At 38.7% G+C, this 16,268-nt stretch overlaps 1 protein-coding gene across 3 annotated transcripts in view; it reads right to left on the minus strand.

Moving 5' to 3' along the window:
• Nr3c2 (nuclear receptor subfamily 3 group C member 2) overlaps positions 1-16,268 on the minus strand; it is a 325,701-nt gene that overhangs the window by 301,893 nt on the left and 7,540 nt on the right. The gene's annotated exons all lie outside the window — the stretch shown is intronic.

A 16,268-nucleotide genomic window follows, 5' to 3' on the forward strand; every position in this document is an offset into this window, starting at 1 on the left:
TCTTGCCAGGTGTTGTTGGACTTCCTTAGGACTCTGCCAGCAAGAAGGTCACCACCAGGTGTGGCAATCTGACCTTGCACCTCCAGAAGCATGGGCCAAAATAAACCTCTTTTAATTTTGTCTGTGGTATTAGCAACAGGAAAGAGATGAACAGGCAGGAACGATGAACAGCTGGCTGTAGGTTCAGATTGTAAATTACAAACGCAGAGGGCACTGTGTGTTTCCCCAGACTCTTTGGGCAATCATCAGACTGTGCTCTCACTCCACAGGGCTGGGTGAGGCCAAGCACCCACTACCCACATGCATGTATGTGCACACAGGTACATGCACAGACACACCATATCTGCTCAAAGGCAGACACACGAGCGAGTCCAATGAATTTGACTCTATCAGGAGAGAGTGTTCCTTTTACCAGGACCAGAAATGAATGAAAATGTAAGCAAAGACTACTATTGGCCATAGTCCCTGATACTAAAGCTGAATGAAAAGGGAAAAGCTCCAACAGGTAGATGAAGAAATCTACAAGAACCCCTTCTGAAACTGGGATCCAGCCAAGCCTGAGGTTTACCCCTTGAACTCCTCCCATCCTGTGAGCCAACAGGCAGTTCTGCTTAAGCTAGTAAGAGATGGCTCCCGTGCTGTTTGCAAACCAAGAGTCCTGACTAATCACATTAATTTTGCTTATGACCTTATTTTACTAATGAAATTGATATTTCATTTCCAAGTGTTCCTGCCCCATGTTCTCAAGATGTTCTTTGCTACCTCCTGAATAGTAACTACCATGACCTACTGTGTTGTGGAATACTGAATGTATCTAGGGTGGGTGTTCCTAAAGGATGAGGAAACTCATTCTTTGCTGGAACCACCCACCCAGGACTAAGCTTGAACAGAACCGAGTGTTTAACAAGCATTTGAACGAAATCAATATTGAAGAGAGCGCATGTATAACATGTGTAACAGTGCACTTAGAGATTAAGTCCAAGCTTAGTCTCTGTGTAGATAGGCTCACACACTGACTTGCAGGACTCCTTGGTGTCTTTAACTGTGCAAACATCACCCCAATTTTTAAAATCAAGTGCTATTTTCATTATTATAAAAATTCATAAAAATTACCATTTTAGAGGCTAGGGCTGTAGCTCAGTGGCAGAGTGCTTGCCTAACACATGTGAGGCACTGAGTTCAATCCTTAGCACCACACACACAAAAAAAATAAAATAAAGGCATGATGTCCATCTACAACTACAAACTTTTTATAATTACCATTTTAACTCTTCTTAGATAGCAGTAAGTACATTCATGTTGCTATATGACCATCAGCCCTATCCATCTCCAGAGTTCTATTTGAAGTAAGTGCCTTTAAATGTCCTTTATTGTTCTCTATCATAGATTTTGAAAATTTAGTAAATGCAATTGGTATTTCAGCCAGGTTTGGTGGCACACACCTGTAATCCCAGCAGCTTAGGAGGCTGAGGCAGGAGGACTACAAATTCGAATCTAGCCTCTGCCATTTATTGAGGCCCTAATTAGCTCAGCAAAACCCTGTCTCCAAACAAAAAATAAAAAGGTCTGGGGATATGGCTCAGTGGGTTAAGCGCTCCTGGGTTCAATACCAAAAAAAAAAAAAAAAAATGGTAGTTCATATAGTTACATGTAGCTATGCATTCCTCTTTTTAAAAATCCAAGTTTTCTGTATTAAAATAGTCTTGTCTTCTCTTGGGCAAAGCCCAGGAAGGGGCAACCCCCCACCTTTAAAGTCAAGCAACTGAAATATTAAAAGCATCACAACATGCTGTCTAAGAATAGAATGACAAGAAAACTTTTATCATTCTTCATTAATTCGCAGTCTTGAAATAACTCTGGGTTGGCATGCTCAGGATCAGTTTTATCTCTGGAAGATTGATTGTGTAGTGACTCTGACAGTCATGGAAATCTAGTCATTTTTCCCTATTAATTTTTTTAAACTTGTTTTAAAAAAAAAAAAACTTTCCCTAAAAACCCTCAGAAAACTAGAATTTGCTTATTCCTGCTCGAATAAATTTGGCAAGAATTAAATTTTTAAGAAAGCATATTGCAGTGTTACGAAATCATAGACGCTAGGCTGTGTTCATAGAGTTCTCTTATTTATTTCTACTCTCAGGAATTTGCAACAATCCCATCCTTCAAAAACTCTTATAAATATCATTTTGCTATTTAAATGAACATTAGCTCAAAAGCGGGGGTGGGGGGCAGGGAGGGTACCCATGGGTCTAAACACTTCAGAAGTCATATAATGTAGGAGCTATCAGCTTTAGGTTTTCACAATAAAGGAAAGGTTGCGGTGTTTGTAACTCCCCCATTCCCTCCCCTGGCATCTGTCAATTTCTTCACTTACCTGAGAAACAGTATTTAGGAGGGGGGCGGGGAAAAGCTCCTTCACCTGAATACCAAAATGCAAGATCTGTGTGTCAACAAAATTATTTTTACCATATATGGAAAACCCAAAATATTTCCTTGAGTCTCAAAAGAAAAAAAAATTCATGTACACTTATCTCTACCAGGTATGAAAAGGATAGAAACTGAGGAGAAAAATATTCTGTGTCACATGAGCATAAATTCTTCAGTTTCCTCTCTAGATAGAAACTTCCATTCAGACCCAGTGAGGATCCAGAATACCTGACCCCGTTCCATCTCCACTCTCCCAGATGCTTTCCCTGGCATCTTTCCTCAAAAGTATCAGAAAAGATTTTTTTTTTTAAGTGAATACAAACTCCACCACCTGACAGAGGAAAATAACCACATCTTCACTTTTGAACAGAGCACTGTGAATTGGTCCAAACCCAGTTCTGTGAGGACACAGCAGACTTCCAGACAGGCCAAGACTTTGTTCCTTGGTATCCTGGTGTGCATATCAGGATTCCATATGTCACTATTCCTGATTCATTTACATCAACTTCCACGAGTTTGTTTTCCAGCTTGGTCAAACCAGTAGCCATGTCTTCCTGTTCCCATTTCCTGGGGGTATTATTATTTTTCTGTAGTCTAATAAAAAGTCTTAAAAAATACGGTATTAAATGATCAGATTTTCCCTTCGTCTGAACAACAAATGCACTGAGCTCACTCTACACTGGTGTCATAATTCTGCCTGAAGTTTGTCCCTGTCTCTGGCACACTCTGCGTTTGTCTTTGCTGCATTCCTTGGCCGTCTGCTCTTTGTGGTGCTGTGAACACAGATGGCGAGGTGGTACAGTGGGAAAGGAGTAGGTTTTCAGTCAGATAACCTGGCACTCAGTGAGTCCTTCCTCCACACTGTCTCCACTATCCATCCTGGACCACCGTGCGACCACGGGGGCCCTTACTCTACCTGAATGACCAATACTAACAGCCTCTCCGCTCTTTCCCTCTGTGACTATCTCCCATCCCCCTGACCAGGTAAACCTTTTATGCCATTCTTAGGTTTTCAAGAGTGCCACATACTGCCATGTCTGAAGTGCCCAACACTTAATTTCAGCATGCAGGTTCCAATAATCTAACTTTCCCCAGCTACCACGGAACCCTTCCAACCAGGCCTCCTGTGACCCAATTACATCTTGCCATGTACTGTCATGGACCCCTGAACCCACTCCCCACCAAATTCCACCAGTCCTCAGATGTCAGCTGAATTCCCCACGGCTTCCTGCACTATCCCAGCCCACAGAGAACGCCTCCTTCTCTCACCTCCAGTGAGCAGGTCGTACCTACCACACACTGAGGAGCGCTGGACAAGCTCACAGGAGTCCCCTTCCTCAACTGGAGGAGGACACATGGAGCCTGAGGTCTGTCCAACGCACCGTGGCTACTGAAGAATGTGAAAACTGTTTTTCCCTGTCAATACAGAATTTTCAATAGCTCTTTTTCTCTTAGTTCTGATATTTCTATCTAAAAGTTTACATTAAAATATACCAATAAGCCAGGCGCAGTGGAACACTCCTGCAATCCCAGCAACTTGGGAGGCTGAGACAGGTGGATCAAAAGTTCAAAGCCAGCCTCCCTCGGGAACTTTATGAGGCACTTAGCAACCCAAGAGATCTTGTCTCTAAATAAAATATAAAAAAGGGCTGGGGGTGTGGCTCAGTGGTTAAGCACCCCTGGGTTCAATCACTGCTACCAAAAAGAAAAAAAAAACAATAAAAGAACTTGAAAAGGAGAAAGCAACCTAATAAAAAGATCTAAAAGAGCAAACTTAAGAAGGCATAGGATGGCAAACAAGCCTGTGAAAAAGATGTTCGGTGTCATTTGGGCATCAGAGAAATGCCAGCTGAATCCAAAATGAAATTTACTATATAACTACAATAATATCTGATTTAAAAAGACTGATTCTACCAAGTGTTGGAGAGGATATAACAGACTGGAACTCTCACATATGCCCAGCAGAAATGTAAAATATTACAATTACTTTGGAAAACAATTTGATAGTTTCTAAAAATTAAAACCTACACCTACCAAATGATCCAGCCAATTCAACTTCCTGTATCTTCTACAGAAAAAAATTAAAGCATATGTTCATGCAGAGCAAACCTGTACAGTATATTTGTGATTGCCAAAACTGAAACAACCTAAATGTCCATCAACTATATAGGTAAACTGAAGAACACGAGGTGGCAGAGGCACAAATGGAATGCTATTCAGTGATAAAAAGAAAGTTAACTAACCTCTGATACAGCAATGTGGATGGATCTCAAGTGCATTATGCAAAACGAAAGAGGCTGAAATCAAAAAAGCTACATGAAATATTATTCCACTTATATAACAACCTAGAAAATGTAAAACAATAGAGATGATAGGACACACATAATAGTCACTAAGGTTTAGAGTGAGGGGAGGGCTGGATAAGAGGTAGCCACACAGGGGACATTGGCAAGTGAGGAAACCGCTCTGCATCTTGGTTGGGTGGTGCCAACATGCCCACACATTTGGCAAAGCATGCAGAACCACATAACAAAGTGTGAATTTTACTGCTCATGAATTAAAATCAAATAACCTCAAAATGAAGACTTAGAGGTTACTAATTAGCTTAGAGTACACCATCACCAATTTACTTTATCATGTTGAGATGCAAAAAAGCAAGAACAGCATTTCTGATTATTTTATGAAAATCCCAAAACTGTGCTGTTGGAGGTCACAGCAATTTTTGCTAAGCTCAGCAGAACCTGCTGTTATTTAATGATAGTTTTAGTAACATTACAAAATCACCAATATTCATCTGCTCTTGCTAAACACAAACCCAGCCCGAGTCCCTCTGCCGTCGCACTCATGCCTTCATTCATGGGTGCATATGAGCATCCACAACACACCAGACAAGCGTTCCGATCCAGCAAATGTTCTAGAGAATCAGCACCACATATAAATAAATAAATAAATAAATAAATAAATAAATAAATGGTATTGTGTCCATCTACAACTGAAATAAGAAAAAACCCAAAAACCAGAAGGTGGTGTGTTAGAATGCAAGGAGAGGGTCAGCACATCATCTAAAATGGTCAGGGAAGGCCTTGAGAATGGGTGACAGCTGAGCCAATCCTGCAAGAAGGAAAGGAGCAGAAACAAAAATCTGGAGGAAGAGATTCCTCAGCAGAGGGACCAGTCAATACAGGGGCCCACAGAAACCGGGGGCCTTGGTTCCTCTGAGCCACAGGAAGGTCAGTGAGGAGAATGAGCAAGGAGGAAACATACTAAATACGGTCGTCAGGGGCCTGATAATTTAGTGCCTTACAGACCCTAAATTACTTTATGCTGCTCACAATGAGGATCCACCAGAGAGCTTTGTATCAGCCACATAATCTGATTTATGTTTTTAAAAGATCTGACTACTTTTTCTCAGGACATTCAGCTTTCTTCTCTACCTGTTCTTAATTCACCTTACTTGTGTGGCCTTAGGTTAATCACAAATAGGATCTCCAGGTCAGTTTCCACGTTTGGAGAGGGTGACCCCAGCTGCCAGAAATTGTCCAAATCCACAGGTTCAACCGAGGAGCTGCACATCTGAGTGAGGCTAACTGCAGCTCCTTCCTGTTCTTACCTTCCCAGGACACGGTCCCCATCAATTATCTCTCCTTCCCCCATTTACCATCTCAATGTCCGCCCAAGTCCATTGCCCTCTACATGTTTTACCTGGCGAACAAAATCCTGACTCTGATCCTGCCGTGTCTATGTGCCAGCATTTCTTCCCTGCACCTCTTTTCTCTTTATGACCAAAACAAGAGTTCAGAGTCTATCCCTGCACCCCCACGCCTCAAGTTTTTCCTTTCCAGTGCTCACTTGCCCCTTGGCCAATCACACTCTGATGGCCATTTCCATGGCTCTACCGAATTCCTCCTTGAAAATCACCAGACACCCCGGTCTATTAGGTCTTATTCCTGGTCATCCCAACCCTATCGTCAGGTTTTGGACCACAACATCCTACTGGAAGGATAACGTATATGAAAGAAAAAGTGGAAAGATTCTACCCTGTTGTTACTACTTCATATGATACTGGGAAAAGCGTGTAATTTCTCTGGGCTTTAGTTTCAGGATCAGTGCCCACAGTCGGTTGGATCTGTAGATATCCTTAGAGCCCTTCTAATTTGGAAATCCTAAGATTACATGATGCTTCACTGAGGCATCCATGACTCAGTGCTATCTTGATTCTCTAAACAATTCTCCATCTCCTTTATTGGGATGTGTGGCTCATCTTCTTAATGGGGTTCCATTCCTCCAAATTCCTAGTTAAGTGCATCCACATCAATCCCCTGAATTGCCACTGCTAAGAAGAGGCATCCCACACCTCCGGACCAACACTGCCTCCCATACAGAGAATGGTTCCAATCAGAAGTAGTTCTGGTACTTAAAACTCATGCAACCAAGATACCATCACTTCCTCTGCAAACATCTTCTTGACTTCTTCATTTCTCCTAACTGCTCACCATTATCCATGACATGCCGTTTATGCTGATTTTCCACATGCTTTCTCCTTCCCCTTCCTTAACAACTTGGTCCTAAAGTCATTACATAAGATGAAGGAGTGATCCTTAGTGGGCAGTAGAGAGTGGGCAGCTATGTTGGCCTACAATGAAGTATCAAGCCCAAAAGTGGCTCTGACGTCCAATGAGGAGAGACAGGCAGGTGTTCTTGTGGTCTCATGCAGGGTATCTTAACCCAAGCAGGGCAAGGACAGTCTGGCATAGGGAGAGGAAAAAATAGGTGGGGTGAGTTGGACATCTGATCCGTGTGGTTCCATGAACCAGAACGTGGCCTAGGACTGCAACCAGAGGAGAGCATCTGCAGAGGAGAGACACTCCTTGAAGAAATGCTGGATTCCAGAACTAGGTCAGGAAAAGTGCAAGATGAGCCTAAAGCAGGAAAACAAGGAAGTGCCCAAAGAACAATGAAATCAAGGCAAAAGGACACAGAAACCAGCTTGAATGTGCTCCCCCTGCCTTAATCAGGAACAGCCTGAACATGGAAAATGAGGCCAAACAGGTTACAGCCCAGTGCACAGAACAAGAAACAATGATGCCACGCAGATAGAAATAAGTAAAAGAACAAAGTTTGAGAAGAATGGGATGTTTGTACAGTTTCAAAGTTCTCCTCCACAAAGTGTCTTCTGACTGGGAAAGGAAAGAGAGTTACTTTACCCTGGAGAACTGTGACACACAGCACCTCAACAGAGCAGAGCGAGTCTGAGTGGACAGAAATGGCACAAATGGAAATCACATGTACCTGGGAGGACGCAATAAAAATGAATCATTGCACCTGTGATGGACCTCAGGCGCACCACAGAACCAAACCATGGGGTAGCACACCATAAATCCAATGGAGGGACCTTCTACAAAATAACTGGCTTTTAAATCTTCAAGAAAAGTATAGGGTAGGAGAGCACAACTAGACCCAATCTCCTTCCCGTCACAAAAATCAAGTCAAAATGGACCAAAGACATAAGACCTGGGTCACTTCCATATGACCCAGCAATTCCACTCCTGGGTATATATCCAAAGGAAATAGACATAATAAAACAAATAAAAGACAACATAAAGAGAAATGCTTCATTCAAGACATTGGAATGGGAAAGGATTTTTTTCCCCCAAAAGCACAGGAAACAAAAGAAAATAAATAAATGGGATTACATTAAACTAAAAAGCTTATGTACAGCAAAGGAAACAATCCTCAGAGTGGAGAGACAACCTACCATGAGAGAAAATACTGCAAACTACACATCTAACAAGGGGTTAATATCCAGAACACAGAAGAAACTCCAAAAGCTCAACAGGAAAAAAAAAAAACTTAATTAAAAAAGCAGGCAATCGATCTGAATAGACACTTGTTAAAACAAGAAATACAAATGACCAAGAAGTATATGAAAGAATTTTCAACATCACCAATCATCAGAGAAGTGCAAATCAAAACCACAATGAGGTTATCGCCTCCAGTAAGAGTGGCTATTATCGAAAAGAGGAACATTAACAAGTACTGGTGAGGATATGGAGAAGAGGGAACTCTTGCATACCACTGGTGGGAACGTAAATTAGTCCCATTACAGAAAATAGTACAGAGCTTTCTCAATATATTAAAAACAGAACTTCCATATGACCCAGCAATTCCACTCCTGGGTATATATCCAAAGGAAATGAAATCAGGATGCCTGAGAAACAACTGCACCCCATGTTCACTACAGCACTGTTCACAAAAGCCAAGAAATGGAGACAGCCTAAGTGTCTCTAAACTGTCAAACGAAGAAAGAAAATGTACACAATGGAATCAGACATGAGGGAATACTATTCAGCTACAAAAAGCATGAAATTCTTTCATTTAAGACAACCTGGAGGGAATCAGAGATCACTGTGTTAAGTGAAATAAACCAAGCATAGAAAGACAAGTATCACATGATCTCACATGTGCAATCTTTAAAAAAAAAAAAATCTCATAGAAGCTGAGAGTGGAGATAACCAGAGGCTAGGTATAGCGATAGGCACTACACTGCAGATTCTCTAAGCAAGAAGTTCTAGTGTGTTATTGCATAGTCAGATGACTATAGATGACTACATATCTCAAAAGCTAACTGAAAGGATTTGGAATGTTTTTTGCTATAAATAAGTGATTCATGTTAGAGGAGACAAATATGTTTGAACTTATTAATTAATGTATATGTGTATCATAATATTACATGGCATGTCATTAATATGCAGAATTTGGGGGGAAAAAAGTAGCCACAAAATCTAGAAAACACTGAGAAACTGTCCCAGAGTGAAACAGACTAAAGAGACAGGAAAACTAGGCACAACACACAGTTTGGAACTGGATTCTCACTCTGTAAAAAACATTAGGATACCTGGCAAAACCACGATGAGATGAAAAGGATAGACACCAGTAACTGAAAGTCAATTCCTTGGTTTTGATGGTGTTTTGTGGTTACATAAGAGTGACCTTATTTCAGGAGTTCTTTGTGATGGACTTCCAATTGCTTTGTGTGAGAACGTGTGGTCATTTCATAAAATTTTTATACAAAAATATAACTTCTACAAAAGTCTGTTCTGTAATTTCTCAAATCTGTCCCATTCTTTCCATTACCCCTGACATCCTTGTTCCCAAGAGCCTAGTTCCCACCCTCCTGCACAGTTTGGGATCATTTCTTAGCAAGGCTGTGCGTGCTTCAAACTAACAAACAATGTCCAGATAAGGGCTCCAGTGCCCTGCAGCTCACACAACCTGTCATCCCCAACAATCAACTACGTATGAATATCTTAGTGTAACTTTCAAGTTCAACTCCTTTCTAGTTCCCAACCTTCCTCTCCCCAACCGCCCTCTCACAGCCAGCCACACAACTGGACCACAATCCACGCTTTCTGCACATCTCCAGGATTTTGCTCACCTAGCTCCCTCCACCAGGGAGTGCCCACTCCCTTGCACATTTTTCCAAGATGAAGTATCAACACCAACTCTGACCACACCTCCCTCCATTTTCCAACACTTGCCCATCTAATCTCTCCTTGTCAGTACACCCAAAGTTCACTTCAAATGGAAGGAGACCCTCATCATTATACAAAATTACATATAAGAGGAAATGAGGGGAAAGGGGGAAAGAAAACAGGGGAGAGAAATGAATTACAGTAGATGGGGTAGAGAGAGAAGATGGGAGGGGAGGGGAGGNAGAGGATAGGAAAGGCAGCAGAATACAACATACACTAGTATGGCTGTATGTAAAAACGTGGATGTATAACCGATGTGATTCTGCAATCTGTATATGGGGTAAAAATGGGCGTTCATAACCCACTTGAATCAAATGTATGAAATATGATATGTCAAGAGCTATGTAATGTTTTGAACAACCAATAAAAAAAAAAAGTTCACTTCACCCCTTACAAACCACATTTCATTCTGTCCGAAACTGCATTTTTTTGTCTGTTTATCTCAAAGACCCCTAATACATATGGTGAAGTTAACATACCATTGACAAATAAAAATTAAGTCATGGGCTGGGGTTGTGGCTCAACGGTAGAGCGCTCGCCTAGCAGCACATGTGAGGCCCTGGGTTCGATCCTCAGCACCACATAAAAATAAATAAAATAAACATATTGTGTCCAACTACAACTAAAACATAAATATTAAAAAAAATTAAGTCATAGCTAAAGTTATGAATCTAGATGACCAGTCATTATCTCACATTCTCTCCCTAGGGAGCTTTTTAAGTATTCAAGTTACTTTTTCTTCCTTAAGCTAAAGTTTTCTATTTCTAGTATAAAATATAAACAATGTTTACCTCCTTTCAACAGAGAAATCTGATGTTACCTGTAACACTCAAAATCATAAATTCCAAGGTTTCTAGAGCAAATTATATTTTAACGTCACCATTACTTGACTACATAAAGAACAAAATAAGCTGCTTAAAACTGAAAACAAAGCCTATACCTTACAAGTTTAAAACCAGAAACCCTAAAGCTTAATACGAAGACAGTTATCCATTTAACATGCTTTTTTCTCAGCTTTCACTAATAAATTGTGGAATGCCATCCAGAGATATCCAAGTTAACAGCTATATTTAACTGTTATCAAGAAGCCAATATTTTTCTCTTTGAATTTAGCAAATGAAAGAAAAATGATAATTTACTTAAAAGCAGCCTGAAATTTTATCAGCAAACGAGTAGGATAAAACTAAAGCAGCAGTCAACAGCCAGGAAAAAAAGTAGTTTGGGGGTGAGGGAAATGGCATTGAACACTGAGTGTTGCTGTGAAATTACAGTGATCCACATAGCATCTGCTATCACTGTGACACTTAGGACAGAAAAGGTCGACATACCCACAATTTCAATATTGCAAAAGACGTCAAATCTATAAATGATAAATCTCCAGGTCCTGGTTTCGACATGTCCCTCATACAAAAACTGCCTCCGGGGAGGAAAATTTGAACTTATCCTAAATGAAACTATGGTTTTTATCTCAACTCTTCTCACTTATTATTAATGAAGTAAACAGCTCTAAATAAACTAAGATTTTTTTTTAAAGATAAAAAGTGGGCATACTAGGGGGGATAGGAAGGGCAGCAGAATAGAATAGACATTATGATTGATGTATGTACCTTCCATGTATGTATTATATGTCAAAATATATTCTGCTGTTATGCATGACTAAAAAAAGTGGGCATACTAACATTTAAATCTAAGATATTTGTGATATTACAAGAGAAACTTATACAAAAACCATAAACATAATGACTTGTCTATTATAAAACTCTAATGTTCTTCTATTTCAATAAAATTATCACCATTCTTCCCAGAAAAACCATCAGTGAATGAAAGTAAGTGAATTATCAGGAGAAGCAAGTCTCACTTAAAGACCGTTTCAAATACTATCCTGGAGAAATTTTAGGCACATTAGCAATTTCCAAAATCAAAATATTCTGAGACAAACAATAAGAAAGTTATGCGTCCTCCTTCCCAAATGATCTAAGTAATGCTGTAATGGTTTTATTTATCATCGTAAGCACCAATAGTCAAACAAACATGCACACTCCCACAAAACCAACTATTCTTCCACAGTTTGCATTACATAGAGAGATGTATATCTCCATGGTTTATTCAGAAAGTTTACTAAAAGGGCAAAGTTTGCCACAAACTCCTTGAGTTCTGAAACTTTTGGTTTATCATAAAAAGTGAACTTTTTTTAAAAAAAGTCAGGGACAACTGAAAAAAAAACTATTTCATTTACTAAACTGCATGTTGTTTAATAAAAACTATGAAAAAAATTCAGCACAAATTGAGATAAAAACCTAGTTCTCTTGAAGCCTATCAGATGATGCCCTTTGAAATAGTGAACTTTATATTCAGAAGTCTAAGTCAATGTTAGCACTGTAATGATGCTATCAAAGTGACTATGGTTATCACCATAAACAGCCAGCATTATGTCAACAGAAATAGCCTGTTTCCATGAAGGACTGTGTAAATAAAGAGAATGAGAATTCATAGTAAGTGTCAGGTTTTATAAAAGGAAAGGTCTGATATTTTTCTTAAAAAAAGAGAGGAACTATTCAGTATATCAAGGAAAACAACAAGTCAACTCTTCCTCACTTTTCCTTTAAAATGGCACATGGTAATAACATCTTTCTATCCAGAGTACCCTGAAAACAACTGAGTGAAGCTTATGAGTCTCACTTGAAACCAGATTGGCCAATATGTTAAGGGATACTCTATTTTGATTCTTCAAAGGAAACTCCATGGCCAACCCGTACTTTTATCAAGTTCAACTTAGTTTAAAATGAAGAAACTGAGGCTGTGGGAGAAGCTGTGACTCACATGGGAGGTCATGGAGTCACAGTTTCATTTGTGCCTGAGCTGACAAAGGAACTCCCATCTACATGACAGAACCCAGGCCAGTGTCCACCCTCCGGGCTTTACATTCAGTTTTGTCATAATTTACAATTTGGCACTCACTGGGAATTATTAATAGACAGATGACTTTCGTCAATGCTCTCACAGAATGCCCCAAGACTGAAATAAAGACAACACACCCTTCACAACCATTACTCATTACTGTCAGCCTGAAAAATTAATCTAGGTGACAGTCATTTCTTACTTGGAAGAGGACACTCCTTCCTCAGAAGAATATCCAGTAAGACTAATACAAATATCGTAATCACCTCTTTCTCCATTAACCTCCAAAAGGCCTGTGGCATTGAACAGACAAGCAGCTGTCAACTTCTGGGGCACAAAAGCCTTTCTTCAGTACTGAGGATCCCAAAGAGTCTGCTGCCAGTTACAGCTACTGATACTTACCCACATTAGAAATTAAAACTAACTTCTAATTAGTTCCAATTAAATGAGAAATTAAAACTGGTATGTTAACACATTTAAAAATAAGTCATGCAACATAAACAGATGTTTATGAAAAACTGCACTATTTCCCCAAATGACAAACTTTAGTGACAAAGTCCTCCTTTTGTGTTTTATACTTTTTTGCAAGCCACTTAAGAGAACATAGCTGAATCTTAATCTATTTCTGCATTCACTGTATGGTGATATGCTCTGCTTCAAGTACATGGAGAAAATCTGGCCTCATGCATGTATGTTGCTGGAAAAGGAAAGACATATTTTAAAGGTCTTTTCCAATCACTGTAGATGGGAGTCTTTGATACTACAGTGAAAATTGATGGTGAGTTAAAGGTTAGTTGCAATGTGGAATCTGAAAATCAACATGTGTTATTACAAATCCACTGGTTTATTTCCATTTGGAGTGGGTTTTTACCAGTGCCTGATTCCTGACCTCATGAACTTCCTTGAAAAGATTTCTGGAAGCCACCAAAACACACCTTGAGATCTATTAAAAAACAGTCTAGAGTTCAACCTAAAGTCAGAGAATACCATTAAACCTAGATACATTTACACCCTACCTTGAGCCTTTATGACCTTTAACACTAATGTATTTAACTTTACCTGAAATTGAGTGGCATCATCATAAATTAAGAAAGAGGCAAAAGGTTAGATTTTGATTTAAAAGATATAGAATAAAAGCTTGAATGAGGTTAAATTGATGATTCTATCATGGGGACTGAAATCTAGAAAAAGATCTATATATCCTCTGATCCTCTGATCATTTCTTTTATTCTGGAAATGATCAAAACAAATATGTTTGGAGATTATCTACCTGGAAGGGTTGCAAAGAATTTATAAGAGATTTCAAATAACATGCAAAGTTTGGTCATTAAAGATTTTGAAAAACTCATCTTAACTGGCATAAAACCCATTATGTACGCAAGCAGCACAAAGCCCTTCAACCATATTAGCAAATTCAAAGAATTCTGGAATATCTAGAGGAGACAGACCACACTTCTGGTCACTGATTGTTATCGACCTGTCTACAGCTATGGTTTACTGAATCATTGGAAGGGGGTTCATGAGTCAAGTTTGAAAACAAGAATTAAAATAGGAGAAAATGAATAAACAAAGGTAAGAAGTAATGATTTTAGCTACTGCATTTCTCTGCTAATACTTATTAAAGAAAAACTTTTCAGCAAATCCATAGTCTTTGAAACTAAAAAAGCATAAGCAGAACTGCATTAATAAATGTGTGGTACCTAACCATTAAAGAAAAATACCAGAGCTAATTTACAAAATATTTTCTTTTAACCAGAACTTGAATACTTTAAATATTTCTTAAAAGATTTTGTGAAATTTCCCTTTTCTTCATTTTATGAAAATGAAACTATTTAAAATAACAGCTGAAATGTATATAGTGCATACTAACATAACAGATGTCAAAGAACTTCCCATAAATTAACTCCTTTAAATTGTCTTACTCACTGTAAGATAGGTCTGTTTAATCCCAAATAAGAAAACTAAATCACAGAGAAGTAAAGAGATATACACAAGGACACAAACAATTGAGTGGCAGAACTGGAATTTCAACCAGGGCAATGATGCCTTTAGCCACCAGGATATCCTACCCCACACTAACTCAATGAAACCATCACTTAAACAAAAATACCCACACTGTGTGCAAAAATATCCTCCTCTGAAGATAAAACAAAACGTAAGCAGCAAAATACATGCTGAATTTGATTCCGATATCAGCCACATTATCTTAGGTCTCGTGCTAAAGTTTGGAATATAAGAGACAGAATTAGACCATGATTAAAGAGCTCATGCTTTGGAGAACTATAAGAATGTACCCTTTATGGAATGCTTGCATCTATAAAAATGAGAGGAGCAAGGTTTGAGTCAATGATGAGAAAAGAATGCACAAACGAAAGATTTAGGTTTGAGAGAAAGAAATCCAGTAAAGGAGAAAGATGGAAGAATACAGGTTAAATTCTATCTTATTAATGGAATGGACATACTTTTCACAAAATAGATTTTTAAAGAAAAATATTCACATAGTCCATGCTGCCAAAGGAATGAAATATATCTAGAAAACCAATTCTTTATATATTCCACAAAGGGATCATTTATGACAACCATGTAATAAAAACAGTACTGAAGCAAAGTCCAATGTGAGTATTCATTGCATAACTCAGAACCACCCTTTACAGTCATCTAAAACTTCTTCCTTGTTTTTTCTAAATATATACAACATGCTATCTGCAACAAAGGGAGCCAAGAGATATTTTACAGTAAATAAAGTATGTCTCCTTACAGCTCCGAAGAGTTATAAATATATCAATTCAAAACTACGGTGACATATTTCACTTCCAAGAAAGCAAGATTGTCCACCTAGTAATTTTAGATGTGCTGAATCTTTAAAAAACCCTCAACAGTTAAGGAAATGATTTATTTGCATTGAAAACGACAACTTTCATATAATGAACCTACCTAGAAAAGGGTGGGAAGGAGGGAAGTTTGTGCCTAACAAATTGGGGTTTTCATTTTTCACAACCAAGAAAATGATACAAAAATTTTTTAGAAAGACTAAGACCATAAAGAAAATAATTTGATGCAGTTTCAGTGAACCAGAAAACAGCTAAAGGGAAAAATATATATCTAGCATTTGTCTACTAAAGTAAATATAGTAACTGGTGTGGAAAATGAACATTTTCAAAAAATCTAAAACAGACAATGGCGGGACACCTATACATGCTCCTACAAAGTCAACAGGGATATTTTCTAGAAGATTTTAAGAATGTTCGGTACCTCTACATCAAAAACATTATACCATTATATCAACAAGCAAAGGGGAGGACTAGAAAACCATTGTAAAAACAAAAATAAAACAGTAATAAATTCAAATGTAATAAAGCTAAAGCTAACCTTCAACATTTGATAGAGACATGATTAAAAAAAAAATAGGGGGGG

This window comes from Marmota marmota, unplaced genomic scaffold (genome assembly GCF_001458135.2).
Source record: "Marmota marmota marmota unplaced genomic scaffold, marMar, whole genome shotgun sequence".
NCBI lineage: Eukaryota > Metazoa > Chordata > Mammalia > Rodentia > Sciuridae > Marmota > Marmota marmota.